Source organism: Talpa occidentalis, unplaced genomic scaffold (genome assembly GCF_014898055.3).
Source record: "Talpa occidentalis isolate TD23 unplaced genomic scaffold, MPIMG_talOcc4v2.1 talOcc4.8, whole genome shotgun sequence".
NCBI lineage: Eukaryota > Metazoa > Chordata > Mammalia > Eulipotyphla > Talpidae > Talpa > Talpa occidentalis.
Window position 1 is genome coordinate 81557788 of NW_023605194.1, and position 20441 is coordinate 81578228.

At 34.2% G+C, this 20441-nt stretch overlaps 1 long non-coding RNA gene across 7 annotated transcripts in view; it reads right to left on the bottom strand.

Annotated features, from left to right (window-relative positions):
* Positions 1-20441, bottom strand: part of LOC119234138 (uncharacterized) — a 326611-nt gene that overhangs the window by 56644 nt on the left and 249526 nt on the right. For 5 of the 7 annotated variants that reach the window (XR_008549917.1, XR_008549915.1, XR_008549916.1 and 2 more), the window contains one exon: positions 17539-17661. The exons of the other annotated variants lie outside the window; for them this stretch is intronic. This is a non-coding gene — a long non-coding RNA (uncharacterized LOC119234138). The remainder of the gene's footprint in view (positions 1-17538; positions 17662-20441) is intronic. 7 annotated transcript variants of the gene reach the window in all.

Genomic DNA, 20441 nt, shown 5'->3' on the forward strand with positions numbered 1-20441 from the left:
TCATACCATTCTCTCAAAATATCTGTAGAAAAAAAATCTCAAATATTTTTTCTCCAAATTCTGGATTTAGTTCATTTTTTTTTTTTTTGGTAAGGATACTGTGAGAATGAATATAGGTCTTATTTAGTAAAACTACTATTAAATGCTAACTGCATAATTTGTACATATATCGTTACATCAGTGTGTATGTGTATACAAACACACACACACATATATATATATATAGTGATGGTTATGAACAATGAAAACATTAGTAATTTACGCAAACCTAGCTAAAAATATAACTAGAAAGTTTTTGCAAATAGAAAGCAGGACCCCTACTAAAAATCTTCCACCAGATTCATCTCAGTCTTGCAAACCACTGACATTTTGATATGTTATTATCTGTTCTAAATTTCACTTGCATTGCCTGATATGGGAAAGTTTGAACAAGAGAGAAAACACCAGTGTGAAAATTTAACTAAGGTGACATTCACATCCTTTCTAGACTTGTTTAAATTTAAATTTGCAGACAATGCTAACTGCACCCAGTTATTCCTCAGGCTTGCTGGCCCATATTTTTTACTTTGATTTTAAAGTACAGCATAATTTCAAAAATGTTAAAATAGGAAATACCTACCATGGAATAAAAAAGGATGATAATTTTACAATCAACACATTTGCCTTCACATATGCTATCTACAATAAGCAAAAATTGTTTGATGAGGACAAGACAGTGAATTGTGAGATGAACTTGAGATAACTGTAGAAAAAATAACGATGAAATGAGGAAATATTAAAGTTGAAATTAGGAGTCATGCCAAAGAGATTTATTGATATTCGAAGAAATATAAACTATTTTAGAGGAGCAGAAAATTTAACTGTTATATACTATGACAAATATAATGGTACACATACATTCTATTATATATAATGTCTCATATTACCATCACATTAGGGATTAGGTTTTAACATATGAATTTTGAGGTGTTATAAACACTCAATCCATAGCATGTGTGTGTGTGCAAGAATTAGAATAGAAAATGTATAAAAGCTTCTAAGATGAATTAACTTTATTCTGGTAAAAGTACAGAATAAGAGATCTAAATGATAGACTTCATTTAGAAATCCTTATTGCTCACTGAAGCTTAGATTAGCTCAGGAATGTGGAGTCCCAATGATGGTATTAATACACTGATAAAACTAGAGCTGAACAAGGATCCCTCTATGTCCTTTGCCATGTGAGAACAGAGCAAGAAGACAGTCATCTGTAAAGATGAAAAAAGCTCTCAAAAGCACATCACCACTTAATTCTGATCTGGATCTTTTTAGCTTCCAGACTGTGGGAAACAGACTTCCGTTGCTGAAATATCTAGTTTATGATTTCTTTTTGTTGTTATAACATCCCAAACTGATTAAAACATCAAGTAATGAAGGAAACATCTTAAATCAGGCTTAAAATGTTAGCCATAAAACCTGACAGTGATCTACTCTATAAGGCTTATCTTGGACACATTTCATAACATATTTCTAAGCAAACTATTTTTTGTTATCCTCTAGGTTTCAAAGATTATGATTTTACATTATTATATATATTTTTAAATGTGATCAATTTGTAACCTCTCTCCATAAATCTTGAGTTTTACTTATTAGCTTTTTTACTACTAATTGTTATTGAGTTGATTCTCCAACATATTGTCCTAAAAAACTTATGTTATCCATTTTTAGAGTCAATGTTTAGACATGCTGTTTTATTTGGTGTGACCATTTTCTCCAAGTAAATAGCAACTTTTGCAAGAACACTGCAGAGCTTGCAACTCTCAGTTAGAGGAATCAAAGAAGCATAAAAAGAGGCTTATCATGAAAGAACACCGAATAAACATTATTTTATTAGGAGACTTGACAAAATGGATGACAATCAGCAGCACACTGCTCACTGATTATTTTAATATTCTTGGTTGCGTGAGTGCTTATAGAAACTAAATTACATTGTTCTCAAAAAATAATTTTGGTCTACTGCTGAAGAGGATGTGTCTTTCACTGGGAATTGTGATTCTTCCCTTTAGCTCTGGAAAGAATGCTTCTGGAATGTGAAATGAGAATCAAAACTGGTATTTTTGTTCTATTAATGTTTAATTAGTAGGTCTAATTTTGCAGAAGGGCTAAAACACTATTCTAAGAATGATGATGGTATTTAGGGGGGGAAAGATAATTTATCTTTTCATGGATTTTTCTAAAAATGATTCTATTTGTGGAAGCTATATTTTGTGCAAGTTTATCACATGGTTTAGGTAGAGATCTTTACCATGGTCTTCTTTCCTCAGTCTTCACAAGGAATATTATATTAGTTATTAAAGTTATATCCTATGTATGGGCCTCCCCGGTGGCGCAGCGGTTGAGCGCTGGGTTGCGAAGCTACCCTCAGCCTCTGGGGCGCCGGTTCGATCCCCGGCTGCTCCCCGGCCAACGGAGGAGGGTCCCACATGGCGCGCAGACCTCTCCTGCCGCCCGCTGCTCCCCTCAGCAGTGTACTTCGGTCCTTCTGCCTGCTCTGCTCCCCGCTCTGGCTCTAGTGAATTCTCTCACCCTCCCGCGCTTCTGACTGTACCCAGTGCATGTATAAACAAACAAACAAATAAATAAATAAACATGCCTCTATAAAAAAAAATAATAAAAAAAATAAAGTTATATCCTATGTATTTAGGAATTTTCATCATGAAGTCACAATTTCATCAGTAATAATGCCTTTATTTTCTTAGAAAATATGCCATTATAGTAGTGATAGTATCACTGTTAAGTTTTGCCATTCATAATGAAGCCACAATAATACACCTTTCAAGTAAATTAATTTTTCCTGAATTTGAGAAATAAAGCAATACAAAACATAATGAATTCTGTAATAAAACTCTTAATAGAATTATCTAACATTGAAACTCCATGGGCTTGTTAAAATAGTATGCATCTCTTCTTTATAATAGTAAATATTAAAATAGCAAATATTTATAATTTAAAGAGAGGAATCTAAGTAACATGCACTATAATAAAATGTGTCATATTTAAATGGTATTATCCTTCAGATGTATATATCGATGCACATGTACATACAAATATGTACATATATACATATAGTAGACAATTTTGATTAAGTAAATGATACAGTGATAAAAAGACATGTGTCTCCTCCTGCACCACCAGATAGGCATTCCTATCTTTTTTATTTATCCTCCTTCTTTAGCAACCTGGTCTTCTTACATTCTAAGGGAAAGAAAGAACATTCCTAAGAACATAATAAGGAAATTAAACATCAGGGGTTAACAAAGGAAGCTGGTGCCAATTCATGCCAATCTCCCCAGAAGTCTCTAGATGTGTGCATCAAAAGAAAATGCCTACCCTTTCTTTTAGTTCTTTGTATAAATACCCCTGCACTCTGCCCTCTTCAGTTTATTGGCTAATTAAACTACTTTCCTTCCCTCGAACTTTGTTTCCTTTTATTGGCTGAGGGAAACTGAGACCAGTATCTGTGAATATAAATATTGAGGGAATATGACTATTCATTTCCACTTTTTCTAAGTCCTTTCTTCACCACTCCTTTTTACATTCTCATTGCTATTTCTATAAGTTTTCCTAAATATCTACCAGGGAAGCTTAAGAAAAAGATACACGTAAACTTCAATTAGTCTTTTGTGCATAAACAAAGCACAGTGAACAATTAAATGACAATAATGTACTGGTTTTCGATTTCCATACTTACAGAAATTGGATATCTGTATTTATTAAATATATATCCACCTTTCATTGAAATGAGCGGTTCAAATGTTTGAAAACAAATTCACCTTATAATATGTGGATGTATAATAAATAAAATATGTTAGTCAGTATGCAACAGAGGTGAGGTAGCTCTGTATTATCAGGTTTGAATATGGGCAATCCCCTTCAGATCACTGCTACAGCGGTATGTTCTCTGCCTCTTTGTAGCAACAGCCCATTAAAATTCAAATTTTAAATAAGTTTGGTCACTTTTAGGATTTTAACATTAAAGTTTAGCTTCAAGTACGGACATAAACACAAATGATATTATGATTAGTCAAAGCTGTAGGAGCTCCCTTTCTAAAATCCTTGTAAATAATTTCATAACAAGTGTCCTTTCCATTGTAAAATACAACTATTTGTGTTCATTTTTTTAAAAAGATTTATTTACTTATTTATACAAGAACCGGGGTACAGGCCAGGTACACGGGAGGGTGAGAGGACTCACCAGAGACAGAGCAGGGAACAGAACAGGCAGACTGATGAAATACACTGCTGAGGGGAGCAGTGGGCATGACAGGAGAGGTCTGCAGCGCCATGTGGGACCCTCGCCCGCCAGCCGGGATAGAACCAGCACTGCAGAGGCTGCGGACAGCCCCATGGAGCAGCGCTCAACAGCCTGAGCCACCAGGGGAGGCCCTATTTGTGTTCATTTTAAGATAATTATTCATGGCCAATGGGTAACCACGTAATGTTCTGGATTACTAAAACAGATAATGCCATCACTTATCATTTAGGTTTGTTTTGAAGTTACTTGTTAGTTGCATTTTATTGCTGTGACATGTATGATTTTCTTAACAAATCACATAGGTACACATTTCTTTATTTTCTACATATATGATTTGTTAAAAATTATAAATGTGTTTTAAGGACATTTACTTGAGAGCTGTAGAAATATAAAAAACCTAAGTTGGTAAAAGTATCCTCTGCTCACTAGATTGGTGTAGGTCTATTATTAAGAAATGATGAAGATGCTACATATGTAAATGATTATATCCTCTTATTGTCTCACAAGAGTTTTTAAGTCCTGGGCCTCGCCGGTAGTGCAGCAGGTTGAGCACTGAGCTGTGAAGGTGTCCACAACCTCTGCATGCTGGTTCGATTCACGGCTGGCCAGGGAGAAACCTACATGGCGAGGTCGAGCAGACCTCTCCTGTCTTGCCCACTGCTCCCCTTAGCAGTGTCCTTAGTCCGTCTGCCTGTTCTACTCCCCGCTCTGTTTCTGGTGAATTCTCTCACCCTTCCACGCCTCTGACTGTACCCCAGTTCTTGCATAATTTTTTTTTTTAAAAATGGGGCTTTAAGTCCTTATCTGCATTTAAAAAAAATCCAAATTGGAAATCTGTTGTTTAAGGGAGAAAGAATTCACTTTACTTGTATTTAAAAGTTATAGCTCATTGTCAAATGTTTAGCAAAGGAAATCTTATTTGTTTTATAATAAAATCAAATATTTAAATATATATACATGTACTTTTTAATAATTTGTTAAATCACTTTTGAGCTAGAATTAGAGAATTGTTTAATTTTATAAATATTTTAATAAACCTTTAGAGGTAGCTATTATTGAAGTATAATGAAAATAACACTGGGTTGGGAATGACAGTCTTTTATTAACCATATTTCCTTGCTGAAATTCGTAGTTCTTCTCTTTAAAATGGTTAAACTGAATTTCATGATTCCCCAGAAATACTTATGTACAGGTATCATGGTGACTGGAAAATATTCAATTTGTACCTGCACAAGGAATATTTTTAGAGGTTAGCAAGAGTTTTATGGTACTATGAAAAATATGTTTTGCAAAATCTTTGGAATATATTTTGAGTTTTTCTAATCAGAGTATTTTTTTTTAAGATTTATTTGTTTATGCATACAATAACTGGCGTACAGGTCAGAGGTGCCGGGAATGAAAGGATTTACCAGAGACAGAGTGAGGAGCAGAACAGGTGGATTGACTGAAATACACTGCTGAGGTGAGCAGTGGGCATGATAGGAGAGGTCTGCTGTGCCATGTGGGTCACCTCCCTAGCTGGGGATAGAACTCCTGCTGTAGTAGTTGTGGATTGCTTCACAGTGCTGACGCTTAACCCTTTGCGCCACTAGGGAGGGCCCCAGAGTATTAAGTTTTGAAGAATGAGAAGATTGGAATGCTCAGGCTGAGAGTTCTGTTCATTTGGTTAATTTTTATTTAATTTTTCTCTGGCCACTTTTGGAGCAGCAACCAGTATTATTAGGCTATTGTGATTCCTTAATGAACTATAAAGGAATTCAATTTAAGAGCAAACAAAATTTAAATGACATAATTAACATCACTTAAAACTAAAAATTTGCATCACTCCTGAAAACTAGTGAGCTAACATTTCCTGAAGGGTATTTATTATATTTTACCAGTCATTTTTAGTGTAATGTATATTATTTAAGTAATTTAGAAATAGCATGTTCTTTGCCTCTATGTATGTTCTAGCCTCTATGTATACAGCAGTGAACAAAAGACTAAACCTTTTGTGTGGAGCTGACATTCAGGGATAAGACAGACAAGAAATAACATATAACTAAAACAGGCATTAGACAACATAAGCAGGTAAAAATATGATGTATAATATCTAAGGGCAAAGAAAGAAACAAAATTAAGACATGAATTGTGAGGTTTGCACGATCTTAGGTAGGCAGTCAGAAAAAGGCTTTAATAAGGAAATGGCATTTGAGCAAAGTCAGAGAGGATCTATGCATACAAGTATCAGGGGGAAGAGTCTGGCAAAGAAAGACATCAAGCAAAGCTCTGAGTTGAAATGTGATTACCTTGCTGGGGGAGATACAAACAGTACAGTTAGAAGATTGAGCAAGGGGCAGAGTTATAGGGCATGATGTCAAATAATTAAGAGAATATGGACAGGATTGTACAAAAGGGATTCATGAACTAGTGCTAAGGTAAATATAAATATGGAGAGAATGTGTTTATATGCTCTTATAGCTGTTTGATATTAACAAGACATTCAAGCTTGTGACCACTCTTTGAACTTTGCTTGTTTTTTTAGAGGTTCCTATTAATCCATTTTTATTGTTTTTATGACAGCATTCATTTATGGGAAGTTGGGAGGTAGAAATGGTCCCCTGTGACTATAAATAGAGAAATATATATGTGGGAGATGGGGACTTCCCTGAGAAAGATGGGAAGCAATTGGTTCTAGGAGAGAAAAGACAGGGCATGACTTACTTAGTAGGACAATCACTCTGGTTTCTGTGTTGAGAAATGATCAAGGGAGGAACAGGGCTAAACATTCACATGAGTTAAATAGCTATTAAACAAACAGATGAGGGAGGATAGTAACTCAGGCCAGGCTGAACGCACAGGAGGTACTGAGATGTGCTCTTGAGATGTGCTCTGGTTGTGGATATATGTGAAGCTAGAGAAAAGACAAAAATTTGAGAGAGCACACACAAAATGTGAGAAGAAAATAAAGAGAAGCATCAAGGATGATTCAGAGTTCTGATGTGAGCTTGTAGAAAAAATGTCATTTATTGAGATAATGTATTAATCTTTTGGGAGAGGGGTAGTTTTGGTTGGTGGAGGAGAAAAACAAAACACAAATCAGGAGTTCTGTTAGGGGCATAGTCATTTTGAGAGAGCCACTAGATAGCTAAGTGAAAAATGTAATATAGAAACTAGCTTTAAACAGGAGAGAAAGTGAACTATTGAAATAAATAGTTATCAATGAAAGTATCCAAAAGGTGAAAGCAAGTTAAAAGTGTATGACTTCAAATGGAAAGGTACCTTGAATTATTACATAGCATATCCTGGACCACAGTCTTAAATTCTGCAACACACATTTTCAGATTTGATTTGTATAGTAGTTGGTATAAATGGACATTATTTCCATTTTTTTTAAATGAGACTGGTACTCAGAAAATAAACATTTTGCCTAAGAGAACATATACATCAATTGCATGGAAACCAAAATACAATAACTAGAATACACTAGCTCTTTTTTTTTTTTTTTAATTTTCTAGAGGCATGTCTTATTTATTTATTTATTATTTGTTTGTTTGGTTTATACATGCACTGGGTACAGTCAGAAGCGCGGGAGGGTGAGAGAATTCACCAGAGCCAGAGCGGGGAGCAGAGCAGGCAGAAGGACCGAGGTACACTGCTGAGGGGAGCAGCGGGCGGCAGGAGGGGTCTGCGCGCCATGTGGGACCCTCCTCTGGTGGCCGGGGAGCAGCCGGGGATCGAACCGGTTGCAGAGGCTGCAGGCAGCTTCGCAACCCAGCGCTCAACCGCTGCGCCACCGGGGAGGCCCAACACTAGCTCTTATTAAACAATTAAGGCAACCATTATTCATTCAGTAAGAGGATACAATATTAGAAGGAATATATGAAGTATCTCATATGAGTTCTCACAACTGGTAATTGGTAGAGACACAGTTTCAGCATGGTTGGTTTGTACTCAAAGGGTGTGGTATTAAAGAATCATCAAATGCTTCATTTAGGAGAGCAGGTATTCACAATTTGACATTTCCCATTCTAGAGCTTTGATATTTCCCATTTTCCAAAGTTATTTATTTTAAATATTTCCCCTTCAAAACTGGAGCATGAATGCGAATTCTTTGGTGAATTTATTACATACAAGTGTATTTATTACATACAAATGTACATAAATAGGTGAGTCCCACCTCAAGAAGTTCTGATTCAGTTTGGGTAGGCAGGGTCCAGTAATTTATATTTCTAACAAGTTCCCTATAGATGCTGATGCTGACATCTCTGGTTTTTGAAATGTTTTAAGGATCATTGCTTGGAATGATCCTTGTATGGAATATTGGCATATAATATTACAACTCCCAAAATAGGATACCTCTGTATATACCTTTTATTTAGGAACTATGGTTTGGTATAATCATGCCAGACATCACACATTCAAGAAGATGCTATGAATCTTTGGATCTATTATCAACATGATTTTCTGGCTTGACTCTCTTCAAGGAAGGATATTTTCCTGAAATAGACAGGCAAAACCAAATGATAATTTTATAAGGAGTGAAATCACTCTGACAGCTGGCAGTTTCTTTCAAGCAGAAAGGGGTGTCACACTCAATTAGATCTTTGGAACTATTGTGAAAAGAGCCAGGTGAATAGCTGCATTATATGCTCCCTACTTTTTTCTTTTTTGTAGCTCAAAAGATATATGATTGGAGAGACTAAAATATCAATAAGAAAGGAGAATACAAAAAATGTGAGGCACTATAATTTGAATGAGAAAGATGGAGAAATTATCTCCTTCATATAAACATTTCTCAGTTCCATTTGTCCTTATATGTCATCATTTGACAATCTCATATACTACTCTCCTAGTTTGTCTTAGTAAACTGTACTTATTATTCACCTTTTATCACTGTTTTTTTTTTTAATTTCACTGATCCAAAGGTAGTCAAACTATAATTAATTTCATTACTTTTGTATTAGTAACTGCATTGAAAACACTCTAACACAGTTTCAGGTTTCCATAATTGGACATTTGATATTTTCTACATAATAATTTCAATGGAATATTTAGTGTTGCAAACAGAACCATCTCTGGATACTCTTTTTAAAGAAATATCTCTGAATTTCTTTAAATAGCTATAACTCCTATATATTTTTTCTTCCATTTTTTGGTTTCTAGGAAACAAAATATAGATAATAAATTTTCAAAATATCTTAGTTTATTATGCTACACTAATGCCAGCTAAATGTATTAGTGACATGTCTGACACTGAAATCACTAAAATGTGTTTTAAAATGTTCAGTTTCAAAGGCTAGCATAAAATGTTCAAATTAATTAACATCCCAGGAGATTATAATTGTGATGGCATTAAGTGAACTAGGCTGACAGCCATGTTTAACAAGTAAATTCTCATTTCCACCCCTTATTTCTTTCTTTTCAATTTTTGGCACTTTTACTCACTGAAAAATTAGCTGATAATAACACATAACTTCTCAAAGTTAAATTAAGAGCAAACACTATTTTCTTTCATTAATAAGTAATATACTTACACTTTTTCCTTTTAAAAATTTACAAATTATACTAATTTTGAAAATTAAATTTTCATGTGAAAAATGTTCTTTATGGGTCACACACTCATCTCTCTTGCTTTAAAGAGAATTATTTATGATCTGGACTTCTACTTTAGTGGATACATAAAATGTACTTTTTTTATAAAAATCTTCAGGAATAGTTTTTATAATATGAAACTTTTGCTTATTTGGCAGTTGAGCATTATATACAGTTGATACAATACATTTAATCCCTACATATTCTTAGTTTTAAAACTGTCAAGTTTTGACAGTTCATGTTCATTGTACAAAACTCACAAGTACTAATAGATATTTCTCTTAAATGTCCCTAAATCACCCATTCTTCCAAGAAACAGCTCATGATATCACCTTCTTTTTATACTTTGAATTCTACACCATGTATTATACAAGTTTATTATTCCTATATATATATATTTGTTATTATTGTTTTGGAAAATTATATAGTGCTATAGCTATTGTTCTACACTTGATAATTATACTTTATATTCTCTCTTGTAGATCGTTCTATACTAGGACATATGTTGTTTCCTCATTTGCTTTAATGGGAAAGGAGGTATTTCATGGGTGTGGTGAGATTCACAGAACTTAAGTCATATTATTTCCAAATTTTTCTTGAGAAGACAGATTTACTGTGTATAAATTTACATGTTTATTATTTTGAAGACTTTCAATGATATCTGTAGAAAATTAATTATGGAATGTCCAGGTCAAGAGTTACACTTTACTTTTGGTACGAATGGCCAGTGAATTTCTAATTTCATTTCCACCAACGAGTGAAAGTAACTGAACAACATAACAAGCCACCAAATTTTGAGTCCAATGAAGTGAATGGAAATTTTACCTCTAATTTGCTTTTCTCTCATTCTGATTGAACTTGATCATATTTTTTTATGCTAAGAATAATTTTCAGTTAAAGTACTATCTAGAATCCTTTTCATTTATTTCCCCTGCTGTATCATTGAAGTTTGTCACAGTGATTTGTAGGAGAAAATATATAAATATATATTTAATTATTTCTTGATATTTTTTAATTATTGATATTTAGTTCCTTAATTTGTAATAATAGGATTTCATATGAATCAATCTCATATTATTAAAATTGACTCAGTGGAATAAATTCAATTGTTTTCAGTCTGCTTTGTTATGTATTTTGACCTTGATAGTAGTTATATTTTATGCCATATAAGTAGTTATATTTTATATTTTATGCCATATAAGTAGTTATATTTTATGCCATATAAGTAGTTATATTTTATGCCATATAACCAAGTCTAATTTCTTAAAACAAATCTTTTGTTAAAATTTTATTTGGGCATTTCACTTTTGATGCCAAAAGATTCTTTTTCAAGAGAGTCACATCAAAAAGAATGACCAAAACAACTATAACAAAACAGCAACAGGCTCTCTCCCAATTTTTAGCTGCATAGCATCACATAACAAAATTATACAGAATCTTGGGAGTTGAAAACGAGAAGCATTTATTAACCTACTCATCATTTTCTAAGGGTCTGTTACCTCGGAGTAGCTTAGCTAGGCTCTCAAGGGGTTGCCACTAAGCTGTTGGCCAGGCCTGCAGACATCTGAAAACTCAACTGGGACAGAAAAATTTACTTCCAAGCTTGCTCATGCAGTTGTTGGCAGACCTCATTTCCTCACTGGCTATAGGTCTGGGGCTTCAGTTCCCTGACAGTTGGGTTTCCCCAAGGGGTTGTTCAAAAAAGCAGTCAGACCCAGGGATGTGAGAGAGAGGGAAACACAAGACAGAGTCACAGTTTTCTAATAACAACCTTGGAAGTGACATGCATCAATTCTGACAAGATATTTGTTGTTCATATAAAGTAACTCTACTACAATAAAGAAGGGACTATGCAGGATGTGAAAACAAAAATAAAAGGAGATCACAGGGTCATTATGGAAACGGGCTACCACAGTCTGTCCTCTAGGCCATATCCTTCCCACATGCAAAGTGCACATATCATCCAGTGTACCCAAATATCTTATTCCTTATAGATGTCAGCTCCAAATCCAAATCCAAGAATTTGAAATCTAAATCAAGTCCAGGTTTAGGTGAGTCTTTCATTTCTCAGTCAGTCAGACAGTTGTCATAGGACTAATCTTTATTAGAACATAGCAATAGACTAGAAAAAGAAATATCATAGTGCTTTTATTTTAGAACATCAAATACTTTTGTTTCTGAAATAGAAATTTGTGTCTGGACTTGATAACTAGAGGGACAACATTTACATTCTCCATGCCATTAGATTCTTAGATTCTACTAAGAATTCTACCTGTATCTTTCTGATATAATGAAGATTAGATTAAAATTATAGATCTCAAATTTTTTTCAAGTTACTGATTGTAGTAGACTAATAAAATGATCCCTGCAATAAAAAGAATGCATCCAAGCCCTAAATACATGAGGTTAGAGAATGCTACCTAGTTTGGCAAAGCTTTCAAAATATGGTTAAAGGTCTCAAGATGGGGTGATTATCCCAGGTCATGACATGAATACTTATAAAAGTGAGCCAGAAAGAGATTTCTCTCTTCTCTCTCTCTTCCTCTTTCTCTCTCTCTCTCTTCCTACACACACACACACACACACACACACACACACACACTGAGGTGATGTGTAGTTGAAACAGAAAGATATTAGAGGATTCTGCATTATGGACTGGCATGATCTGGCCTAGCCTCAGAAATGCTGGCAGCCACAAGTTGCTGGAAAAGGCAAGGGTGGATCCTCCCCTATTACCTCTGGAGAAAGCAAAGTCTTGATTTTGGCCCAGTAATTTCTGAACTTCTGGCCTCCAGAAATACGAGAAAATAAATTTCAATTGTTTTAAGCCACCAAATTTGTGGTAATTAATTATAGTGGCCACAGGAAACTAATATGCTGACAAAAACTTTCAGTGATTTATTTATCACTGACTGAAATTAATATTCTTTGGGCTTCCATTATCAGTCACAATTTTGAACTGATATAAACTTTATATTTTATTCCAAGAATTGGTAAATTATTTGTGGAATAGACCAGATCAGAAATATCTTTAGCTTTATTGGCCTCAGTTTCTTTGTCAAAGCTGTTCAACTCTGCCTCTGTAGCATGCAAGCAGTCATAGACAATATGAAAGTGAGTGGATGTGGCTGTGTAACAATAAAACTTTATTTATAAAGACAGACAGTGATCTGAATTTGGCCCGCAGGGAATAATTACTGACCCTGTTCTACATCAGATACTTGTTTTTTTCTTGCCTAACAATTCTTCTTCTGTCTCATATCATAAAATGATTATGTAGTATTCATTCTTGTACCAGTCATAGAGAATATAAATTGTACATTTATGGAATTAACTACAAGTACCAAATCTGTTATAACTTGTTATTACAATAGATATCACCAGCAGCCCTCATTTGAAATAACACACTATTTTCTTCAGCAAATTTTTTAAAAAGTTAGGTAATTTTCATAATTTCCTTCATACCCACTGTTTTGGCACTGCTATAGGCACCATTGAATTCTGATAACATGATGAGCTAAGTGCAGGTTAAAGGTAAGTAAAAAGTAGAAGGAATAGACAATACTTATTTCCTAAGAGAAGCCCTTTGTACTTGCAGACTGAAGTACAAAATGGACCAATCTTATAATATGGAGATTGAGAAATTTGGGATAAATTCTCTGTTCCATGCCAAAATTTGCATTACACAAATATTGACAGGACTTAATAACATAAAATATTTCTCAAGATTTAATTGATTCACAGATCGTTCAATTGTTTGAGCAGTTAGTGGGTAGCTACAGAACTATTTAACTGCTTCCTTGGTAAAAGAGGCATGTTGACCTCAAAAATATTTGGAAGTATTATCTCTTTTCAATTTTTTTTTTTAATTCCTGCCCACTGTGTCTATGCAAGTGTACTTTACTTTTCTGTCCCTTTTCCTAATAAACCTGCCCTTCAAATATAACTACCATTTCTGTCTCATGGAGAAACTCGCTGGGAAACTTGCCACGTATCGCTGAAAGGTAAGCTCTGGTGAAACCTTTCCCAGAGTGAACCCAAGGACCCTGCACTGCAAACCCACAGACTCCAAAAAACACAACATAAGGACACCAAAAGGATTAGGGCTCACCACGATGAACTCATTGGATTTTAATTACCTCTTTGAAGAGCCTATTTCCAAGTACATTCTGGGGTACAGCGTTCCTATTTGGTATGATTGGTAGGTTAACTTTTGGGCCTAAAAACATTCAATAATTATTCCATATAAATTAATGGTAATAGCATTCATGATGCAAAATTTAATTCATTGCAGTATTACTTAAAATATCACAAGATTAGGGAAAAAATGTCCATTTTAAGACAGTAGTGAAATTAATTACTTTCTTTTTTTTTAATTAACTTTCTTTTTTTTTTGACTTGAATATTATCATGGTTTTATTTATTTTTTTTAAATAATAAATTTTATTTTTATATTCCCCATACAATTGCAACCCCCCCATTCTGACCCCAATCCCTCCCCTCCTGCCCCCCACCCCCCAAAAAGTGTCTCTGGTTCATAGTTTTTTATTGATTTTGATTTTCACTTTCTTATAGCTATTCATTTTCCTGGTCCCTTATTTAAGTTTTCTAGATTCCTGCTATGAGTGAGACCATCCGGTATTTTTCTTTTTCTTTTTGGCTTATTTCGCTGAGCATGATCCCTTCCAGCGCCATCCATGTTGCTTCAAATTGCATGTGTTTATCTTTTTTGAATGCTGAGTAATATTCCATGGTATATATCTACCACATCTTCTTGATCCAGTCATCTATTTTTGGGCATTTGGGCTGTTTCCAAAGCTTAGCTATTGTAAATAGTGCTGCTATAAACATAGGGATGCAGGTGTTCTTTGGAATTGATGTTTCTGTGTCCTTTGGGTAAATACCTAGGAGTCAAAAAATGGGCAGAAAAGCTAAAAAGAAACTTCTCTGAAGAGGAAATGCAAATGGCCAACAGGCATATGAAAAAATGTTCAACATCACTTGTAATCAGGGAAATGCAAATCAAAACTACCATGAGATACCATCTCACACCAGTGAGAATGGCACATATTAAAAAAACTAGCAACAAATGTTGGCAAGGGTGTGGAGAAAAAGGAACTCTTCTGCACTGTTGGTGGGAATGCAAACTGGTCCAACCACTATGGAGAGCTGTGTGGAGATTTCTGGACCTACTAAACATAGAGCTTCCATATGATCTTTTCAATTTTTTTAAGGAGTATGAGAAGGATGCTAATAGTTTGTCTCTGACATCTGTCACAGCTAAACTGTGATATATTATGGAAACCATGAATACGGTTGCCCTAACCCTTTCTTGTTATTTCCTGCTCCAAAACAGGCAACAAAGACATCCATGTGGAAATCATTTTGCAGACAGGAACTATTCCAGTCTTGAAACACCTACATTTTCTACTTCAGTAATTACACAGATAAACCTGACATTTTTTAGCATGCTATGACCAGTGGGGATTAGATGCATGGGCTACAGGAAGATTGCAAATATTTTAGATATCACATAAAAAGCAATGATCTACAGGAAGGTGCAAATTTTAGTTCAGACAAAAGAAAGGGGGAGGAACTCTTCAGAAAGATGGGGATTTTTTTTTTAGCAATAAAACTAAAAATAAGGGAGATGGAAATGATGTGCTGTTATGGGCTTAGCAGTTTACTCTCTGGTGGGAAGTATGGTACAAGAGCACTGATTTATAGCATATGCTAATTTTGTGATATGTATACAGGGTGGCTGAAATTTAAGCTATCAGTGTGATGCCACCGGATTTAGAATAGGAGAGGGATGTGGACAGTTGGTGCTCAATGATCCAGCATACCACTGACCATTACCCATCAATACATAAAGTCCGGTTCTGTTTGTCATAAACTCCCTAGACAATACAGGATCATCATGCAAAAAATCATTGCATAAACTAAGATTCTCCATTATATTTCTCAATTAGAAACTATCAAGACAATTGATTAACATGCTTACAAATAATTTTGGCAAAATCATTTTGCTCATTTTTCTTTCTCCTCAAGCATTATTGAAGTAAGGAAGATGGGTTACACTCAACTGAAAATTTACTGCCACATTTTTAGACATGTTTTAAAACCCTGTCTCATGTATCATCATTATCATTTCCATCTCTATCAGTATGAAATGTTATAATCATTATAACAAAAATAATTAGAAAAGATACCAAGGCTGTGAAATGTGGCCATGATCATGCAAGTTATATTCTATATGAATGGCACTCACCAGAGCTGGATGGCACACAAACTAGTGTTTATCATTTTTCAAAGTGGAAAGAGATATTTGTTAAATGGGTTATCAACATTATGTAGCAGGTAGTAGGAAAGCAATCAGGCATTTTATTCTTTTCATTTGTTTCTCTTTTGAAAGGATTTTAAAGTTGTATATGTAGGACCGGAAACGATTTAAAATTGGTAAACATACTGTTTACGCACGATTTATTAATATTTAGTGTAATTTTAGATAAGCCATTATTTTGAAAAGAGTAAAATTGAGCCTATCACTTAATATCATTCACAGTTTAAGTTTATGGAAAATTTAAATTTTTTATTATCAGTGTGCCCTAATATTGCTACCATTCATTTAGCACAGAATTTGTATGGCTTTTAAGGTAAGTGGTGAGTATTTTTAAGCTATTTAATCAAAGAAAACAGGACCTCAGAAATCTATTAATCTTTTTGTTACACAGAAACTATGTTAACAGAAAGGACTTTTTTCTCTTCTTTATAAATTTCACTGATTCCGACTATAGTTGCCTACATCAATTATAACATCAAGCTGTTCAAGTGGGGTTACTGCACTTTTCTATCTTTTCTACTTTATGAAGCTAAGGTTCTGAATGAAAGGGTATGTGTTCTAATGGAATTGTCCCCTGGGGCACATCAAGTCATTTTATACAGTGACACACTAAGAAAGGCAATTTATGATGTGTGACTGACTCTAATGCGACTTTTTCATCATTTCATTTGTTTTCCATTAGACAGAAAAAGACATATGAACTACATAGAAATCTTTTTTATTGTACTCCACAGGGGTTTTCTAGTATATTAGAATTTTGGTAGATGACAATATTTTATAAAATTTATGAAAAAATAGATGTTTAAAAACTTTATTTTTCACCTTCAAATCTCTAGCAAAAATTTCTAAAACATTCCTAAAGGGCATTTAAATTTAAATTATTTGCAAGTTACTTATAACATATTTTTACAGAAAAATATTTGCTTCAAACTTTAAGCAATATTGTTAAACAATTTTCAGTGACTATTAATCTGGTTTCTGAAACCTTTGTGATTCCAATATAAGTCAAATGTAAGCAGAGGCGATGACCAATTTGTATTTAAATCAATGAAACTTCTTTCCATTATCTTGTCTGTATTCAATTATATTTTTGCTTTATTTATTTAGGTTTCTAATAAATTATCAGCTAAAACATAAAAATGGCTTTTATATTTTATCCTCAAATATAACATATTTAGACTATTCATATAATATCTTCAGAACAGCTAGCTTTGTTTGCTTAAGGCATGCCCATCATTATTTTTCCAATCCACAACCTGGTTTCACACCAATCTCTTTGATGCTAGTTTCATTAGCTCTTTACTATTAGTTGTACTTATTCTCCCACCTTTTTCTGACCTCCAATTTCCTCTTCACGTTTACTTTCTTTGCATTATTTGAGATAAGCTGTGGATCTCAGCTCATTTATTCAGTGTAGTGGCTCATTCAGGTTCTAAATAAATGGGTAAAACTAAAATACAAAATAATGATTTGTTAAAAATAACAATGTATCTTGGAATTTACTCTATTACTGGCATTAAAAATCAGGTAACAGTAGGCAAATAGCATAAAACAAAGTAGAAATGGTCTTAAGATATTGTAAATTCCTTGTTAAGATCTGATCTGGCATCTGAATAATATATATATATATATATATATATATATGAGTTAATTGTTCATATTGTAATCTTTAGTATAACTAACGATACTAAAAGATGATATAATTATGAGATAGAGAGGGGGAAATGATCTTAAAAGTTATTTAATTTATCCTAAAGAAGACTGGAAAATTCAGTGGAAGGAATAAAAAGCAAAGGAATAAATACTAGTATGGTAAATTTATATTCAAATATGTTAGACCAAATATAATGAGGGTAGATATTTCAGTTAAAATAATAATTATTAAAATAAATATTTAAAAAGAAGTATAAGAAAATGCAGTAAAGACACATCAAGTAAATGAAAAGTGGTAGAAATCAGATGTCCTATATTTCTAGACTGAATTCAAAAATTCTGAATGTGGGATTATTTTAATTGTGCCTGGAGATCTGTCTCAAATATATATTTTCATATAAGTTGAAAATTTTTTTCTGAATAATTCTATATTACATCATCGAGTTAGAGCTTATGTTCTTGTTCCTCTTCAATATTTTTTATTCTATAAGTAATACTTCAACTTTTTTTATCAATTATGTTTATTGAAGTAAAATTGGTTTATATGACTGCATCTGCTTTCTGGATTAAAAAAAAACACACAAATCTCTAAAAATGCATGTTTTTGTCCACCACCAATTCCCCGATAACACTCCAACATATTCCATTAGGCCCCCATCATTCCTCATTCTCTACCCCCTATAGAACCCCCTCCCCCCACCCTGCAGTCAAATGTCAAGGGTTTGTTATTAGTTGGGTTTGACTTACCCTTTGCTACAAGGAAATATAAATAAAATCTACAAGGAGATACCATCTCACACCCATGAGACTGGCCCATATCAAAAGGACTAGAAACAAAAAGTGTTGGAAATGGAGGGAAAAAGGGAACTCTTGAAAACTGTTGATGAGAATGTAGACTGGTTCATGGAAAATAATACGGAAATTTCTCAAAATAGTAAAATAGTCCTACCACATGACCCAGCAATTCAACTCCTAGGTATCTACATAAACACTAATTTGAAGGGATATATGCACTCCTCTGTTCATTGCAGCCCTATTTACCATAGCTAAGTAGCTAAGTTATGGAAACAATCCAAGTGCCCAAGGGTAGATGAGTGGGTCAGAAATATGTGGTGTGTACATATATGTATATGCATGTATATATATACACATACATACATATACAAGGTGGAATACAACTCAGCTATATTAAAAAAGATGAACTACTGCCATTTGTGACAATACAGATGGAACTGCCAAGCTAAGTAAGACAGGAGGAAGACAGATACTGGATGGTTGCACTTATACATCCTTCATAATTTTTTTTTTTTAAATATTAAATTTTATTTTTATATTCCCCCATACAATTGCAAACGCCCCATTCTGACCCCAATCCTTCCCCTCCCGCCCCCCACCCCCCAAAAAGTGTCTCTGGTTCATAGTTTTTTGTTGATTTTGATTTTCACTTTCTTATATTCATTTTCCTGGTCCCTTATTTAAGTTTTCTAAATTCCTGCTATGAGTGAGACCATCCGGTATTTTTCTTTTTCTTTTTGGCTTATTTCGCTGAGCATGATCCCTTCCAGTGCCATCCATGTTGCTGCAAATTGCATGTGTTTATCTTTTTTGAATGCTGAGTAATATTCCATGGTATATATGTACCACATCTTCTTGATCCAGTCATCTATTTTTGGGCATTTGGGTTGTTTCCAAAGCTTAGCTATTGTAAACAGTGCTGCTATAAACATAGGAGTGCAGGTGCTCTTTGGAATTGATGTTTCTGTGTCCTTTGGGTAAATACCTAGGAGTGGAATTGCTGGATCATATGGAAGCTCTATGTTTAGTAGGTCCAGAAATCTCCACACAGCTCTCCATAGTGGTTGGACCAGTTTGCACTCCCACCAACAGTGCACAAGAGTTCCTTTTTCTCCACATCCTCGCCAACATTTGTTGTTGCTAGTTTTTTTAATATGTGCCATTCTCACTGGTGTGAGATGGTATCTCATGGTAGTTTTGATTTGCATTTCCCTGATTACAAGTGATGTTGAACATTTTTTCATATGTCTGTTGGCCATTTGCATTTCCTCTTCAGAGAAGTTTCTTTTTAGCTCTTCTGCCCATTTTTTGACTGGATTATTTTCTTTGTTGTTGCTGAGTCTCATCAGCTCTTTGCAGATTTTTGTGATCAGTCCTTTATCATTAGTGTTGGGTGCAAAAATGTTCTCCCAGTTGGTGGGGTTTCTCTTTGTTTTTGTTATTGTCTCTTTTGCTGTGCAGAAGCTCTTTAATTTGATGTAGTCCCAGCTGTTTATCTTTCTCTTCACTATCACTGCTTTGGGTGATGTGTCTGTAAAGATGTCTTTGATGTGCAAATCCCGTAGTGTTTCGCCTATATTTCCTTCTATGTATTTTATGGTTTCAGGTCTTATGTCTAGTTCTTTAATCCATTTTGAGTTGATTTTTGTGTATGGTGTGAGGTAGTGGTCAAGCTTCATTCTTTTGCATGTAGCGACCCAGTTTTCCCAGCACCATTTATTGAACAAACTTTCTTTGCTCCAATGCATAGTCTTTGCTCCTTTGTCAAAGATTAGTTGACCA